The following is a 20,000-nucleotide window of genomic DNA, read 5'->3' on the forward strand; positions in this document are numbered from 1 at the left end:
TATATATATATATATATATATATATATATATATATAGTAGTATGGAGACAGGAGCAATCACTCAGGGATAGACATATTGGAGTAGGATGAAATGGATGAAAGACAGAACGCCTCTCCCTACTCCAATATATGTATATATATATATATATATATATATATATATATATATATATATAGATAGATAGATAGATAGATAGATAGATCCGAGGGGCAGTGGAAGCAGGCTGGTACATGAAAACATCTTTATTAGTGCCCAAGTTTCAAGACAACAAGTCCCATTTTCAAGGCTGTAATAAAAGAATAAATCTTGTAGATTATAAAAACAAACAAATTATACAAAAGTCTCTTTAAAACTAAATTTACATAAAGATAGATTCATCATTGCAGGAGATACCAACCTATATAGAAAGAAGAAGAAGGGCGACTGGAATGAGGGCAGGTGAAAAGCAAAGATGACGGTTACGACAGGTAGAGAGGGGTGGACGAGTTTTGGACATTAAACAATGGTACTGTCTGTCTGATAGTTAGGGATTCCAGAATAGATAGAGCTAGCTCGGAAGAGGCCCTTGTTATGATTGTAAATTAATTGTATTCACTGTTACTACCAAATTTTTTGGCATGCGCTCTTATATTCGAAAATTCGGAATTACTCAATTTATCGCCAATTCGATAGCTAACGCGTCTGTGAGAGTCGGCGCGTACCTCGAGAAGTCGAGTGCAGCCCACGTAAGTTCCTGTGTTAGGATTTGGAGCATTAGTATCCCAGGTCACTGGCACTTTTTAGGGCAGCAATGACTAGATAAATTTGCTTGCAGCCACTGTGAGAACAGTCAAATTTACCTGAATATTTTCAAATATTAAGCAGCAAATAACCAGTAATATCGAATTTGCTAGCCTTTGGGAATAACTTACATGCAAAAGGAATTATGCATGACAAGTACTTCTGCCTTGACTAGTATTTAAACTTCCGATCTTATAAGGACACTAGATTTAAATACACTCAATCATCAAGGGATATGTAGGTTGATTTCAATTCCGTACATATTCTTGTCGAATTCAAGCTCTTTACTCAGAATCTAGTTGGATTATAAGTAGAGAACGGATTTACCTTTGGTCATAAATGAAAACAACTGTACTTTGGGATAATCTTTAGAATATAGTAGGTGTTGGTCCTCATCTCCCTTTCAGCAGTGAATCACATTTCTCTACTTTGTAGGCCTAATGCAAACAACTAATTTGTTCTTAATTGCGAATTGAAAGTAAAGCAAGTTAAAGAAGTTAGAGGGCTAAGTGAGAAGTAATAAAAGAAAGCAGTTAAAATATGAATGATGCGATTAATGTTGGATGGAGAGAGCTAGGAGAACCTTTATTTTCCGCCCTCTAAGCACCTCCCAAAGCACACTGCAAGCAGTGGCCCTCTAATAGCAGGAAAACGCCCACACCTCGCCCACACGTAAACACACATACACACATTACACATCAGCAATTAATCGTTCCCTTACCGAAAGGCATCTTGATCCTCTTGGAATGTTATGGGAACGTTTCCCAGGGTGCGTTTTCTTTGTCATTTAAGCCCTTCCCGTCTTCTTTTGTTCTCGCTCTCCCATTCATTCATGTGTCGAAAGGAGAGACAGTTTTGATAATGAATTTGGGTGCTTATTTTTTGTTCTTTATTAATTTTTCCACTCTTTATTTAGCAAGGAATTTTCACCTATGATTCTTCTTATAATAGTGTGAAATGGTTTTTAGTCGTTTAATTCTCAAAAACCTCCTTATAATTCTAGATTATCCGGGAGAATAATAAGACCATATCACCTGTATTGTACAAATTAATCTGGAGTATAATTATCCTTAATTTCTAGCTATTACTTTATATATTTACAATTATAGAGTATTACCACAAAAGTTGTTGTTATTTACTAGAACAGAAGAGTACCCTATAATGCAGTGCTCTTCTTGAAGGACTTTAATAAGTTTAACTAAGCTCGGTGTCGCCCCATCTTCAGAAATAAACGGAAAATTGCTAGATTTATTGGCAATTCCAAAACGCGGATCCCATTAGAGTTGACCCCCCAAAACCTGCCTGGCTATCGTGTCCAGTGCCATTTTGACACATGTAGAAATGAAATTTGATATTGTAAATGTCAGGCAGCCACACATGCCACGCATACCTAGTAGCGGTGACTGGCTCACGCCAATTTCTGTCTTATGCTCTGGGGTTTAAGGGTGAGAGTGGTGGTACCACCTCTCTCCAGGAAGGACCATTTTTTTTTCTTTTGTTTCAGGACTTTTGTATTTTAGACCTTTTTCAGAATTGTTATAAGAACCACTATTACCGGACATGTACGCGTTTCATTTTTCTTTTTATTTAAACATATGAATTTTCCCCGTATCGCATGTCTGAGTATGTATGTGTACGTACGTCAGAGAGAGAGAGAGAGAGAGAGAGAGAGAATATTTATCTGAGTTGTCAATTGAATCGCAGGCGAAAGAACCATACCAGAGGGGTGTTATGAACCAATCGACGCCTCCATCTTCACCTGACAAATTAGATGAATCAGTAGCCAGTCACCTCCGTCGTAAGGTTGGCTGCTCACTTTGCTTGATGAAACTTGCGCAGTTCTTTACCTACGTACTGTTTATTTGTCTTTTTTGATGGTATCTGCTTATGTAGGCACTTACGGATGGTGGTTTTGTTTATATAATAAATCACAAATATATATATATATGTATGATATATATATATATATATATATATATATATATATGATATATATATATATATATATATATATATATATATATATATATATATATATATATATAATATACACATATATATATGTGTGTATGTATATACTATAAATATATATATATATATATATATTATATATATATATATATATATATATATATATATATATACATACACACATATATATGTAAATATATATATATATATATATATATATATATATATATATATATATATATCTATATATATATACTACAAATATATATATATAATATATATATCTATATAAAATTCATATATATCATACTATATATATATAATCTATTATATATATATATATATATATAATATATATAGTATATATACTATATATATATAAATATCTATTTATATCCTATATATATATTCTACTATATATATATATTATTATAGTTTATATATATTATATATATATATATATATATATAATATATACTTATTTTCATGTCTGGCATGGTAATATTTTATAAAGTAATCATTTACCTTTGGTGAAAATAGCTGTAAATCCTTTGCACTAGTAAAAATGTATCGTAATTACATTTTTAGTACCCTTCGATTTCGGAAGCAATAGTTCGCAGTGTCAGAGAGAGAGAGAGAGAGAGAGAGAGAGAGAGAGAGAGAGATAGAGAGAGAGGAGAGAGAGAGAGAGAGAATCATGACAAGTTATCGGTGAAATTCTTCTCTATGACTTTTCTGCTGAAGAAAAAACTGCAGAAATGTATACTGAAATGTCAGTAATAATAATAATAATAATCCAAAGAAACCTCATAATCACATGAGTTAATAAAATAAAATGGAAAAGTAAATCCACAGTAATATGTCTGATCTGTTATTTAAAATACAAAGCAGAGAGCTTTCGAAGACCTGCACGGTCCTCCTTGTCAATCTGAATACAATTACTAACAGTGACCATACAAGAACTCTGTTTTTTGACTAGTTTACAAATAGCCTGTTTGATGATGTAGTTGGCTCTTCACGTTATCCCCTCGTTCTCCAACGGCAAACCAGCTAATCGCCTAGATCTTCGAAGTGGCGGTTCGTCTCTTGAATCGTTTGATGTGTTGTCCATAGCAGCTTGGGCGCCTGCAACTAGGGACACGGGATGGGTCTCTGTTACCTGAACGAAAGAAGATGAGGCAGCGGCAGTATCAGAGGTGGCTAGATTATTGGTGTATTACATCATCAAACAGGCTATTTGTAAACTAGTCAAAAAACAGAGTTCTTGTATGGTCACTGTTAGTAATTGTATTCAGATTGACAAGGAGGACCGTGCAGGTCTTCGAAAGCTCTCTGCTTTGTATTTTAAATAACAGATCAGACATATTACTGTGGATTTACTTTTCCAATAATAATAATAATAATAATAATAATAATAATAATAATAATAATAATTAAAAAAAATAATAATCATAGAGTACATGTCCTTTTAATACAGTTTGCCTCATTGCTTGTATTTATTCTATTGTTGATGGGATTTTACCTAAATACTTATGTCGATCTAAGCTGTAAGTATTATGAATCCCATAAATAGATTTCCGCGAGGGAATCTATGGGGATAAACATTGTTTAAAATAATTTCCAATTTCTTTATAATTATCATGCCTGCATACGCATAATATACAGCTAAGTTGTCTGTGTTTAAGAAGACCTGCTAATGATGGAAATAGTTTGTTCATAATTCTTCTATTTTTACCTCTTGTTAGCCACTAATTCATCTTGTGTCTAAAGACAGTGAAATTTTTGATAGGCAATATAGCCCACTTCCGTGTATATATATATATACATATATATATATATATATATATTATATATATGTGTGTGTGTGTGTGTGTGTGTGTGTGGGTGTATGTGTGCGCGCGCGGTTGGCGCGCGTGCGTGTATAAAGTTTTCTTTTATGTCTTTTATCATTACATCTGTTGATATTGTATAAATTATTTTTTATATTTTTCTGTTTTGCTGCTGGCATGTCTCTTAAATATTTACTTTTAATCAGTATTTCCCTGTATTTTTAAAAAATTTTAAACTTTGGAGCTTTTGTTATTACAGTAACTATTTATTTTTCATTCGATGGTGTATACAGTAATACGGAGCACCATATTTGCATACAAATGAATGTTTCGATAAATTTGGAATTGTATCTATTTTCGCTTCCTGCTGAACTTGTTAGAAAGGCGTCATTTTTTTTATTAGTCAAAGGAAATTAGGGAAAATCTTAACGATTAAAAGGATGTTAAACCTGGCTGATATTAATTCTAAAGCAACGTTAATTAGTAACGATAGTTTTCGGCAGACAGTACTCATTAGGGAAATTTCTAAACTCTTACTTTAGAAAGAGGTAAAAGTTTTTTTTTTTCCGAATACCCGAATTCTCTCAAAATTTACGGTAAAATTTGAAACATGGATTTGAAAATAGCTTTCAACCTGACATCCCTTTCTGTAGTAGATGACCATATGGATAACCGTAGGTAAAATCCCTTAACATGAATGAAAGAAATAATAGAAGATGTATTACTTTTTTAATAAAAACAGATTTCTTTAAATTGATCGCATATTATTTTGGTGACTGCTATTGGGTTGCATCGCCTTTTTTTTTTTTTTTTTTTTTTTTGAATGATAGCATGGACATGATCCTCATGAATATTTTGGTCACATTTCTGCTCTCCTAATTCCACGTTGGTACTTGCAAGGCTACAAAATTCTGTTAGATTCAGCTTGGGAGCAATAAACACGAAAGTCGTCCGTTATGATCAGAGTGTGGGATTCTCTACCTTCTTCCTTGTAGCGCAGATCATTCTAACAGCATTGTTCAAGAGGAAGAGAAAATTATTATAATAAAGGAGTGAAGTCCATTTAAACAAAATCTTTGCCAGAGTGGTTAGGTCTAAAACATTAAAAGTAACAAAATTTTGACGTATGAATGTGACAAAAAAAAAAAAAAACACACACGCAACCTGTTCTAATTCTCATAACATCCGAATGAAAACAAAGGAAAAGTAATGATGACCAGAGTAAGGAAAAATAACGATCATCAGAATAACATACGGGAGTTTAGCCTAGAAGACTTGGCTGTCGTAATCTGAAACCAGATACAATGTTTATTAGTTTTGTAATGGGGTGACACATACATGCAGGCGCGCGCACACACACACGCACATATATATGTATACATAGAGACATATATCATATATATATATATATATATATATATATATATATATATATATATATCAACAAGTTTATACATGCCTTGACTGATATTCATGTTATAACTATGGCTTTCTTTTATAAAACTACTAAGGGATTCAGAGCTGATGGAACGCATCGAATAAAGGTGAAAATTGGCAAGTGTATATTTTATAACCATACCTAATTTTTGCTGTTATTATATTGTACCTAAGTTCTATAGTTCTGATACATATCAGAGTAAAACTGAGTTTCCTTTGCCAGAGCCATCAAAATAGCAGGTAAGGGTTTTGAATGCAATAATGACGTTAACCTATGACGCCATGAGGCTCCACCCGGTCCAGGTTTCATCGCAACTTCCACAGTAGGTATTGGGACTAAGTTGTAGCTTGGAAGTCTTCCATTTTCTTGATATTCGTATTGCTTCTACTTTACAAATAATTCAGTGTATGTAATTTATCCACATAATGAACCATTTTATAGCTCATTTGTTAGATATACAGCTATCCAGAGGAGGAATACAAAAAAGACCATCCGGTTTTGACACTATAGCCTTCTATTTGCTGCAGTGTTGCCAAGTAACTATTACCCACTATAAAAATAATTATCTATTCACGGGTTTTCTCGCTCTTGCCACGAGTCTTGCTGGTATACATAGCGGCAAGCCACAGCGCAAAATGCAGTCTTGCAACCAAGGAGACAACTCCGTATCCTTCTGGCCATTCTCGAATTTGTTAAAGCCTACTATTCATTCCAGTGGCCATGAAATAGTGTTGTTTGTAAACAGCTTCTAAACCGACTTATGGATTTCTGTTTCATCATCAATATAAATATGCACACACCGATATAAATATACATACACGTTTATATACATGCATACACACATACAGATATATATATATATATATATATATATATATATATATTACATATACATACTATATATATATATATATATATATATATATATATATATATATATATATATTATATATAATATAAGAAAGAAATTGTCTGTTTGTTTCTTTACCAATTTTGATGATATTTTGAAACTAGGTCAATATCTAAAATGGAAAGGTCATGGTGAAAACACAATTAAAATCGGACCATTGGTTGGGTAAATGGGGGTTGTGGGAAGGGGGTGAAATGTAAAAATGATCAAAAACGATAGATATTAGTATCTAATCCATAGATTTTGAGGTTGCTGAGATGAATAGCGACACTCCTTATGCCCTCCAAGTCCAAGTTCAGCCCTCATTGGAAAGGGGGTTGGAAGGGGTGACATGTAAAAACAACCTAAAATGACAGATATTATGGTCTAACCCATTGTTTTTAAGGTCGTCGAGATGAATAGTGACACTCCTGATACCCTTAATCCAAGTTTAGCCTTGATATGAAGGAGGGATGGGATTGGGGTGACATAAAAACAATTGAAAACGATAGATATTAGTGTCCTATCCATAGTTTTCGAGGTTGCTGAGATGAATAATGGCACTCTTGATGCCCTTTAAATCCAAGTTCAACCTTGATAGGAAAGGGGCTGAGAAAGGGTGGGAAGGAGGTGCCATGTAAATATAGTAAAAAAAAATTACAATAGGAGGTCGCTGAGATGAATGGTGACGCTTCTGATAATAGTTACTAGGTCTTTTTAAAACAGACTGCATACTTACAATATACTTCATTCGTTAAAATGTCTATTCCGTCTTAATTCGCAGGATCAGTCCTTGCAATTGGTAGGATTGAATTTAGAGAATTCATGGTTTTCTCATGGCCAACTTTATGTTGGATGTTCCAAAGTTGGCCATCCATCAAACCTCTTCATATACGCTACTCATATATATATAGTGGAGCTCTATGTACAATAATGTACTACAAAAAATATTTTTTTCAGAATTAAAAATTTGTTCTTTCAATTGTTAATTTTTTCATGCAACTGATTCTAAATTACTTATCTGGGCAAAAATGAGAAATTCGTATTATGTTTAGCATTGTTCATATTGAAAATTTGTCTTCTGAATTATACTGTATAAATAAAATGTATATAGAAAAATAGAATACATGCATATAGAAACACAAATCTTTTTTCTATCTATACATATGCCTATGAATAAAAGTTTATGACAAATAAGCTCTATTCTACCCTAACATAACCCTTTCATGTATGTAAATCACAATAAAAAAAAAAAATTACGCAAAGCCAATAAAGCCCGTCAGACTCTCAAGTAAAGACTTTGTATTGCAAACAGCCACTAAGAGCCCAAGTGCGTTCGAATGCATGTTGCCCTCGGCCAGGACATTGATCACGATTGAAGAATTACCCAGCCTGTAACTATGTGTCCTCAAAATCATGAAAACGATCCACACATTGGCCCACATTCCATGTGGAAGTTCCGTCGGGACTAATTGTTTAAAAAAAAAAAAAAAAAAAAAAAAAACACCGAAGTTTCTTCAAAGCAATCGAGTTTTCTGTTCAACGTATAATGCTGTAGGAAACTCACTGCCACGGACGGCCCAAGAAACTCTCAGCTGCGGCCAATGAAACTTTCATGTGTTGTTAGCGCCTGTAGTGGTAGCAGACGCACGATCATGGTCAACTTTAACCCTAATTAGACTATAACCTACCTATGCTAGAGGTCTGCAATTTAGTATCTTTTATGATTGGAGGGTGGATGATTTGCAGCCCGCTAGCCTCAGTAGTTTTAAAGATCTGAGGGCGGACGGACAAACGAAAAGTTATCTCAATAGTTTTCTTTTACAGGAAATTATAACAACCGGTAGTGTCTCGAAAAGCAAATGACTCTATTGATCATACTTTAAAATTCAAGGACAGCGGGCAGTTCAAGTTGTCTTTGCCTTCGTCATATACCACAGTATAGACGCTTTCAGACCTACTATGAGATTCAGGGCCTCTGTAACACGGTTTTTTGGACTTTGCTCCTTATCAAAGCATCGGATGTAGCTGAAAGTTGACATATGTATATTTAACAACCACACACAAATTTTGGCAGCATTATCAGTGACCTAAACCTGATAGTTTTAATTTTCATATTTTCATAGAGTAAAAATTATCCAGCCGATGCCATGGCCAATGATTACGAGCCAAGAGTCGAAAAACATTCATTACGTAAGCAAAGTAAACAACATTTGACGAAATGTTGCCCCGCCCATCCACCAGACAGAAACTTATTCACCTTATTCCATTGGCTCTGAAACCCATAGCAGTCAATAATGGCTAACAGGATTTGGAATTTTCCCCGTGGTTGCAAAACTGCATTTGTCTTACGACTTGCAACTTTTTACATTCAAGAGAAAGCCCGTGGCCATGACAAAGACTTCATGAATGGCGGAACGATACATAGATGTGGGTGGGGTATCTGTGCTAACGTAGTAATACTACTGAAGTAATAGCAGTAATATACATGAATTAAACGTTTAGGCCAACTGCTGGGATCCTTGAAGATCATTTAGCACTTCTTACAACTACTTGTGAAATGAGTTTTTATAGCCAGAAGTTAAATTTTCTAATCCAACAATGCCCATGATAGCCTTCAGTGTTATCCTGAATTATAACGAGGCCAAAGTGGGTGGAGCCTCATGAAGACATCATTCTGACGATAATTATTGGTGAAGGTTCAAAGCCAAAATGCGGTAACGGCAATTTTTTTTTTTTTTTTTAGTAAATAGGATTGATAGCCAATAAATAAAAATTGCTTGACATTGGATATGGCAGTTATCAAATCAAGCTTGTCTACTATGTTTTTGAAAATTACCAACTATTGCCTACATCTTGTCAATCTGATTGTGACCTATAAAGTAGACTGTAATTTCTTAGGAAACTTATTTTGGAATTAGACTAATAATCGAAGTGTTTTTGTACTTATTAACACATTTTGTTGGTTTGTTCATGATGACAATTATCAGTGGAGAGGTTTCAGAGTTCATAAAGGTGTACTACTTTGCTTGTATGTACATTTTTATGTCATTGCTGCCAGAGGTTTAGCCTTCGTTACGTATAGCCAATCATCCATCGAGAAAGAGGGAAGAAATGCTGTCATAAGTTACGTAATGAGTGCGTTCGAAACCTTTTCTCTGAGTAAGTTGGCCCGTCTTCAAGAAGTCACTTTTACATTATAAGTACCAAATTTATTCAACCTACGTAATGCAGAATACAGTCAAAATTTATGTGTAGATATAATGTGTATTCTGAATAAGCGTTATATTTATGAAATGCATGGATAAAAAGTTATTGCGAAAGAAGAGTGTTACAGAGGCCCTGAATCTCATAGTAGGTAACAAACTACTACTCTAGTATGAAAAGGTTGTAACAGGTTCGACTCAAATGGATATATATATATATATATATATATATATATATATATATATATATATATATATATATATATATATATATATAGCGTGTGTGGATGTGTTTGTGTGTGTATAATCAATCCCCTACTTCATTCCAGATTAAGTTATGCAACATTAATATGATTGTCAGTATACTTCATTTTTCCAGGGTCTTTTTGCTAGCTTAAAAGGTTTCTTTATGCGAGCATGTTGCTGTCGTTTGTAGGTTAATTTATAAGAAGTCCACTTTTTTATGCAATATGACCCCCAAAAAGTTTCATTGGTGGTGACCGGCTTTTAAGGTTATTGCTTGAAAGCTTACTGTTTATAAGCATCCCTCAGACAGTTGAAGGAGTAATTACGATGATTTAAATGAAAAGAGTTCTATTCATACGACAGGTTACGTGGATGTTATTTGCCTGTGGTAACGTAGAGGTAATGGAGAGAATTAATAGTTTGATTCAGTTTTATGAGATTGTTGCGTTCTTTCTTGCGAGGAAATATCAATACAATGCTTTGGATTTCTTTATTGCCAAAGATGCTCTTAAAATTTTGTTTCTCTTGTTCAAAAACAATGAATTCAGATGAGTGAAATGGACGCTGTAAGTTCCTTAGCCATAACTTAAACGGGGAAAAGGTTGTGTTCGTAGTCAATAGTCTTCAAAGCAAATATTGAAAAATAGTTTGGTAATTTACTATTCATACGTAATAATTCCTGTTAGCCTATTGAACAGTAATTAAAAGTATTCCGAGAAAATTTTCTATGGTAAAACACTTTAAGGTTTTCCCAGTCAACTTCCATTGTATACAAATAACCTTCACATTAGGATATGTATGTAAGTGAACTGCTACAGATCTAAGGTAGCAAAAAATCGACCTGAGTGGGGGCGACTGGAATTGGTGTTGACAATGAGAAATAATTGTAAAATTAGTTTGCTTCGCGCAAGGATTGTTAGCTATCTTCTTATGTTAAAAGCTTTTATTGTCTTAGGGAAATAAATTGAACGTGTCCTTATATGTATTTGTTCCTGATAAGGAAACTTATAACTTCTTTTCCACCTTTGGTTTTGGGTGCTTGGGCCGAGACAAACTATTCTGAAGAGCCACTTTTCTTTCTTTGCAAGTCTATTGGACACTAGGGGAATTTTACATGAGTTTAATTTTGTCACTGGGGCCCGATCAACACTTCACACTGTCTATGTGCTGTAATCAACTCTCACACCCAAACATCACACTTCATCCCCCTTCTCACTTTTCTCTCCTACTCTCTGCTTTCACCTCTTACATTCTCTACCTTCTTCTCTGCTCTCTTCCCTATGCCGAGCCTTCTTATTTCGGATGCTATCTTCTTGGCACTGCCCTTGGGTTCTTGATTTTGACTCTGGGTGTGGCCTCTTCTGAAAGAACCCTTATGTTTCTTCAAAACGCCTTCCTGTCATCTTTCCTACAGTAATTGGTAAGCTTCTCATTGGGAAACGCCTCCTTGTCCATGCCCAGGCTCTTGAGGGTGTGTCTTCTTAGCCATTGATTATATAGGCCTCACAGGATATCCTTGTAGGCTGGCACTGTTGAATTGATTGGTTAAAACCATAGGCCTATGCTTGGAAAGGGTGGAGTTAAGATTTTGACACGTTCCCCCTTTTGAACAAAGAAGCATTGAGTTTTCCTTAGTAATATTAAGCAGAAGGTCCTCGAGATGGTCTAACCCAAATTAATTCTCAGGGCTCGAACGAGTCAGATGTCAGGAAAGCCGTAGTTTCGATTAATTTTCTGTAGTGGAGGTGACATAGGTCTTGGAGAGATATAAATCATGATTCGAGGTTTCAAATTTCCTGGGCATCTGGGTGTCAAGCTTAAGTGAGAAAGGTTTCTTCTTGCACTTCCGGTAGGTCGATATCCGTAACATTGTTATTGCATTCTTCTTTTCCTATTCACCCTTTTCTTATTATTCGTGCCTTTCTAAAGCCTTTATATGCTATCACATTCTCATAATAATTCCCTTAACCCAGTAACAGCCTCGCCCAGCTACCCTGCTGTCTCCGACAGCTCTAAGCTGAAGCAAACATTATACCCATGAGAGGGCTCCAAACTTATGCTTCTAAGAAATCATACTGAAATTTTAACTTAAAACATCAAAACTGAATGCAAACATGAACAAATCCTTGACAAGTAACAAAACTGAATGTAAACATGAATAAATCACATTCAGAATACATGAAAACTGAATGTATACATTAATGAATCTTCAAGTCACATAAGGTATATAAATCCATTGTAAAAACCAAAAAATATGATAGTTCTATCAACTTTTGTGAGTTTTAAATTTCGTTATTTTCGTAATATTCCTTTCTTTATTGACCTGCTACTTGAGGACAAGTCCTGGGAGAAATATCCTTGTGTAACTGTATTATTTAGCAAGTGTGCATGCCATGTGCCTACAAATTTCCTTGACTTCCTTACTGAGATTGTGTATGCGCTTATACTATTTCATTGGACGTCTTTAATGTAATTCTGAGTATCTTTGTACACTAAACCTTTACTGCCTTATACTAATATAAAACCAACAACTCAGTTAAAGAAACTCGTTAGTGGTTAGTACTTGTAGGTTTCTTCTACGTTTACTGTGCCAACATTCAGTAAGTTTTCATCAATTAATATCTTAAGGACTGAACAAAGTAAGTGTGTTAGTTACTCCAACAAAAACTGAATCATTGCTAAAACGAATTTCATTATCTTAAAATCACTTAATACCTATCTTGTCTTCTTTCTTTTCTTTCTGAAATTGTTATGAAATTACTAAACTTAATGAACTTCTTAAAATGATTTTACACCCTTTAAATTGTTGTTTACGTACCCTTATCACCTAAATATCCCCCTTCGAATCAAAGAAAAGTAAATTCGAGGTTAACACGTTAAACCCCAAAATTTTGCTACAAAACCAACTAATTAAAGTAAGAACTGCAACAATCCAAAAAAATTATTCCTAAGTCGACCGATGAAGGTAAACTTAGCAATAAAAAAAATCAAATACATGGGAATAATAGGATGAATTAATGGGTTTGTGTTTATTTCACTAAAAAGTGGATCTTCTAATTCTTAGGTTGTACCTAGTCCCTCTTCTGGGACTTCTGGCTTCTTCAGTCACATGGAGTTCTTCAACTTCTTTTAATTCTTTTGACTTTACCCTGTTACTGGGTAAAGTGATTCTTCTGTATCTTAGGTTATGCCTAGGTCTTCCTTCTGAAATTTCTTCCAACTCTGCGGTCGCTTCAGGTTTTCAACCTCCTTGGTTCTCTTGACCTTATCTTTTATCTGCCCGATGGCCTTCTTCAAATGATTTAACATATGAGAAGGGTATTTGATAATTCATTTTCTTCGCCTTTACCTTGTCTCTTGTACATCTTCGACCTTGTATGGTCCTGTGAGTTTAGTGGCTAACCTATAATTAATACCACTTTTTACATCTTTCTTAATATAGACTTCATCCTCTATCTTATAATCTACTGGCTTTAGTCCTACTTGATGCTTGTCTATAGTATTCTTCTGTGCTTCTTCTAAATTCTTGTGTAATTGCTTGTGAGTTACTTTAAAGTTTCTGATTCTTATCTTCATTTAGTCTTCAGAGTAATTAGACTTTATTGGCCGATTTATCTATGCATCAGGTATTTGGACTCGTATCCCATCAAAGCTTTTATGGGAGTTGCTTGAGTACTTGTATGGCACATAGCGTTTAATGATAATTGGGCTAAAGGTAAATTGACGTCTCAGTCAGGTACCTGCTCTGCTGTGTCTGAAACTTCCTTGTTATTCCTTTCTTTGTAAGCCATTACCAGCTGTGTGATACGGTTGTATCACTATCTCTTTCTACCTTGTAAGCATTACGAATTTCTTAGACTAATGAGTTGATCAACTCAGTCCCATTATCTGAGGTAGTGAGCCGTGGGCTGAATATCTGCATAATATCTTATCAAAGAGAGCGATTACACATCCTTAGCTCCTTTACTAGTTAGTGGTATTAACTCTGTATATCACGTGAGCACGTCAGTACACACTAGTATCTTATTCCGTTTATTCGTGGTATGAGGTTGAATGATAAGACCTATAACTTCTCTTTCAATAGGAGTCAGTGGGATAGGATAATTCCCTAGAGGTACTTCCTCATCCTCTTCTTCCCTCTTAATCGCTGCATGTGTTGCAACTCTTCACATGATTTCTAAAATCCTCGTGGGTTCCTTTCCAATGGAAAAGATCCTTGTGTTAGTCTGTCTCATCCCTTCTTGGGTGAGATCCCATGTCATTGTCAAGCATTAGCTCAACGACTTTGGTTATTGGGCACTTAGGCACTATCCTTCTATGGAGTACACCTAGACACTGACCAAATGGGTCGTATTTGTGGCGGATCCAAACTAATATGTCGTCTTTGTCAATTAATGCACCTGTGAGACGTTCAACCCTATTCCTTAAATCTATTAATTCTTGTGAGGTAAACTCTCTTTTATACCCTTGCATTTGGAGAAATCTTTGAATCTTCATCTCTTCTGGTTCCTCTTTTTAAACTTTTGCTGGCAAGGCTCCTCTATATAATGCACAGTGAATACATTTATGCCATTGCTTATTGTTTCACTCTGTTCTTCTTGACTTATCAATTTATCACTTTGCGAAACATACGGTGATATTGCGTCCATCACTTTATTTGCCTTCCCAGGGACATATGTTCACCTCTATATCATAGTCCTTGGCTATCATAGACCAACGGACTCTACGTTCAGAAAAATTTGGATTCTTAATTTTTTTACTGACGCTGAGTGATCAGTGCACATTGTTTTCTCATCTACCTCTGTGGGCCTTAATTTCCTACTGTAATATGCTATAGCCTGATTATTTATTATTGTGTCTTTGCATTAATCTTTCTTTCAGCTCAACAAACACTTCTTGTTACATTGCTGTCCATGTGAATGATATGTGCTCCTTTACCAACTCCGTCAGTGGAGCGGATATGACTGCAAAGTACTTTATGTACCTCCAGTAAATACCGGCTAAACTTGAAATTTCTTCATGTCGTTCTTACTCTCTACTTTCTTCTCTCACATTCTCTACCTTCTTCTCTCCCTATGTCGAGCCTTCTTATTTTGAATGCCATCTTCTGGGTTCTTGATTTTGACTCTGGGTGTGGCCTCTTCTGAAAGAACCCCTTTGTCTGAGTGGCTATGGCATTTTCTACAAAATGCCATCCTGTCATTTTTCCAGTAGTATTTGGTAAGCTTCTCATTGGGAAAGGCCTTCTTGTCCATGCCCAGGCTCTTGAGGGTGTGTCTTTATAGTCATTGGTTATATAGGCCTCACAGGACATCCTTATAGGCTGGAACTGTTGAATTGATTGGTTAAAACCATAGGTATATCCTTGGAAAGGGTGGAGTTAAGATTTTGACATGTTTCCCCCTTTGCACAAAGAAGCATTGAGTTTTCCTTAGTAATATTAAGCAGAAGGTCCTCGAGATGGTCTAACCCAAATTAATTCTTGGGGCTCGAACAAGTCAGATGTCAGGAGAGCAGTAGCGTCGATTAATTTTCTGTAGTGGAGGTGACATAGGTCTTGGGGAGCTATAAACCATGATCCGAGGTTTCAAATTTCTGGGTGTCAAGCTTGAGTGAGAAAGGTTTCTGCTTGCACTACGAGTACGTCATTATCCGTAAAATCATTATTTCTTTCTTCTTTTCCTGTTCCCCCCTTTTCTTATTATTCATGCCTTTTATAAGTCTTTATATGCTAATGCATTCTCATAGTAATTCCCTTGACCCTATAACATATATACATGTATGTAGTAAACTAATACCTATTTATAAGGTTTGTGAATAAAGTTGCCGCTTCTTCGGGATTTGGGTGGCAAATTCAAATTAGTTTATTAGGATTCAGGGCCTCCACGGCAAGAGCATGTCATTACTATGGGGCTGACAAATGCCTCATCATGGAGAAGATACAATCGAAGCATTAATTTCCACAGCGAAGGAGAGACATGCTTGTCTCAGCCGTGATCTCGAGGCCACGACCTGAGAAATGGTAGAAAGAAGTAATAGTAAAACATCTGATGTTAAAATCAGTGTTGGAGACGAGGTATTTCTGAAAATCAATGTGAGAAATGAACTAAATTACAAATTGGGTCCGAAATTTGAAGGTCCTTTTAGAGTCATTGAGGAAAAGACTGGAAACAGATTTATAGTCTTAGATGAAAAAACAGGTCGGTTGAAATTACCTCATGTATCAAAACTGAAAAGAGTTGGTTGTGGTAACTAATATAATATCGCGCAATTGCATTATTTTCTGGTTTCCCAAATTGATGGTGAAATGTGATTAGTCAGTTTAATGTAATGTTTTTTTTCTCTCTTTCATTTCTACTATTTTTCTTATTATGAGCAAACTGCGCGAACTTTGCATAAAAACCAGAGGTAATTATTTCACGAGGAAAAACGGGCTGGAAAGTATGGCAATTTTCTGTTAAGCTGAGAAATATTATAACAGGTCCGTATGGTGGTCCCTGGCGGAATGGGTTTATTGGGGCTGAATTTTTTGTGGCTATAATCTTTGGTGGTGGATTATTTGTGGTTATAATTTTTGGTGGTGATCTGTGGTCTTATGAGCCAAAGAAGGTGGGTATTGTGGTTCTTTTGATGTTATGGCTCTTTGGGGGTGGCACTACTGTATTATAGTTTTATGGGTCCCTATTAAGGTATTGCAGTTTTGTGGGTCCCTATGAAGGTGTTGTATTTTTATATACACCAGTGGTATATTTGGCGGTATATAATTGTTGAATTGTGGATTTCTGTGGTTTATATCCCGACTAGGTAATTATGTGATTTTACATACATGTGGCAATATCATGATCGAGTTATGTTTTCGAGGACAATTTTTGGGTACCTTTGAGGATGTCCTAGGGATAATTTTGAGGAATATGGGTCTATAGTATCAGTAAAGATTTTTGGGCCATTTGAAGGAATAACGATTTCTGAGGTTGCAAGTCTGACTAGACAAGTCTATAGTGCGATTTGAGCACATGAGGTATTCACAGGTGGCTTAATGCTGACATTACTGTGATGAGACCGGTTGCTGATTTTTTCTTTTGGAGTTGATTACTCAGAGGTTTGCACTTTTTTCAGGGATGTCGATAATGACATTCCATGGGGAAGAATGTAAGGGGTCAGTTCGGGTCAATGGGATATGTTGCGGCAGCAAATTCCGTAACAATATATACTGCGTTTTATATGGAAAAGCGCTGAATTATATAAGTTTTTTTTCTCTCTCCGTGTACATTTTGTAATGGGAAAAGTTGAATTATTATTACTGTTTTTTTTTCTCCTACAAGGGAAACTTGTAATCGGGGTTAAGCTTTACATAGCATTTCTATTATAGACAGGAGGTAGAATTTATCTGGGTATATGTGCAAGATAGAAGGGGTATTCGGCATTATATTTGATGGAGGTTAACTGTATAAACATTACAGTGGTTTCACTGTATAAACATTATGGGGGTTTTGATAGTTTATTTGTTAGATATAGGATTACTTATGAGGATTCAGTGGGTAACGATCATATTTTGTTTTAGTGAGGAATTTTTAATAATTGGCTATGAGACTGGGTATATTAGTTGATGACAGATTCGTGTGTTAAAGCAAGACTAGTTATTTTATGATCATGTAGACTTTTAAAATAAGGACACACAATGACTTTAGAGAATTTCTTACTTCACACGAGGGTGACGACGGAAACAGCTTGGTTCTACAGTACCAGAGGTCGGATCTACACATGAGCGGCAATGTTACGGATTTCCTTTGCAATGGACGAGATGTCGTCGGTGGATCGTCTCAGGATACATTCTGGGACAAATCAGGAGTCTACAATCTTCTACGAGGCGGGTGCGAGACACACTTACATGGGAGTCACGGGATATTTCAAGTTGACAATGAGGTGGCAGTTACGATTCCTTCATCGGAAGACGTTGAATCTACAGTTCAGCGACAGGGGTGATGGATACACCTATAGGGGTTGCAGATGCTGAATAATGGTGCATGCTGAGTTGTTTCGAGGTGGTTCACGCGCTCAGCTGGGATCTACAATTATTTGAGAAAGGTGTTCGTGAAACGCTTACATGGAACCACGAGGATGAATTCTTCTTCGACGAACGCTACAAAGTTCCAGTGATTGTGGTTATGGTATCCAGAATGATTGTCAAAATATGTGTTATAGGGGCTATCTTGCAAACATTATGAACTAGTATATACCAGTATATACTAGTATATATCCGGTTAGAGACAGGTCGCTTAGAGACAAGCGATGGATTCCTCGAAGAATGCTGAAATGAAAAACAGCCAGGAAAGATGACCAATGCAATTTGAAGTCGGTGACGCCTCGGAAATCACATGCCTTGGACGTGGAGCACCCGTGTTTGCTGGGTGCCATGCAGGGCGTGTCTGCATGTGTGTTCGTAGTAAACGATATATGGATTTGGTTATGAGAAATAAGGATAAGAGAGGGCACTCATTAATTACTTGTGACAGGGTGCAGACCACGCCTGGAAGAGGTGTTGAGAGATATTGGGAGGTGTTGCAGACCCATCAAATAAGGTAACGTAAGAAAGAATTTTGGAAAAGTTAACCTTTGAAATGATTATAAATATGTGGAAGAAAGAGAAGTGTGGTGTGGTACACATTCTTTTAGATTAACTTTCATGGATAAAGTGGCATAATAATTGTGGTCTCTTTATTTCAGATGGGTTCAAATTCACCATATAGAAAAATGGATTCTCTAAGACTTTATTGACTTATTAAAATGTTGTGGTAGGTCGGACATACTAAGAATAAGATGGGGTGCTTACTTAAAAGTGATTTAGAGAGGAAACGACAGTTTAACAGATTTTTTTCGGTCAGAGTTAATTCATTTTATTCCATTTTAATTAACTCATTTTGATCCATTTAATGTTAGCTAATCTGGGAAATAAAAAGTATATTTTTGTATCTACAGGAATTCATTTCAGCCTAGCTTAAGTTTCAGCTAACGCCTAGAGAGATTCTACCACAGAATGACGGAAGGTAGTTACCTGTTAGTAGTTTGTTTCATTTTTGTTTAAATGAGTGTCATTTGGTCCAAAAAATTTGTTTAATGTATATATATGTGTGTTTTTATTATTGGTTGTTGTATATATATATATATATATATATATATATATACTATAATAATATATATCTGATATTATATAATATACTATATATATATATAGATATAATAATATATATATATATATATATATATTATATTATATATATATATATATATATATATATATCTATATATATATATATATATATATATATATATATATATATATCATAGATATATATATATATATATAATATATATATATATATATATATATAGATATATATATATAAATATATATATATATATATATATATATATTATATATATATATATATATATATATATATATAAATACTATATAATATATATATATATATAAATATATATATATATATATATATATATATATATATATATATATATATATATATATATAATATATGTATGTATGTGTGTGTGTGTGTGTGTGTGTGTGGAGAACCAGCAATGTAAAATGCCAATTAGATATAGGGGTGTGCCCCTTTTA

The sequence above is a fragment of the Macrobrachium nipponense genome, chromosome 6, assembly GCF_015104395.2.
Source record: "Macrobrachium nipponense isolate FS-2020 chromosome 6, ASM1510439v2, whole genome shotgun sequence".
Lineage (NCBI taxonomy): Eukaryota > Metazoa > Arthropoda > Malacostraca > Decapoda > Palaemonidae > Macrobrachium > Macrobrachium nipponense.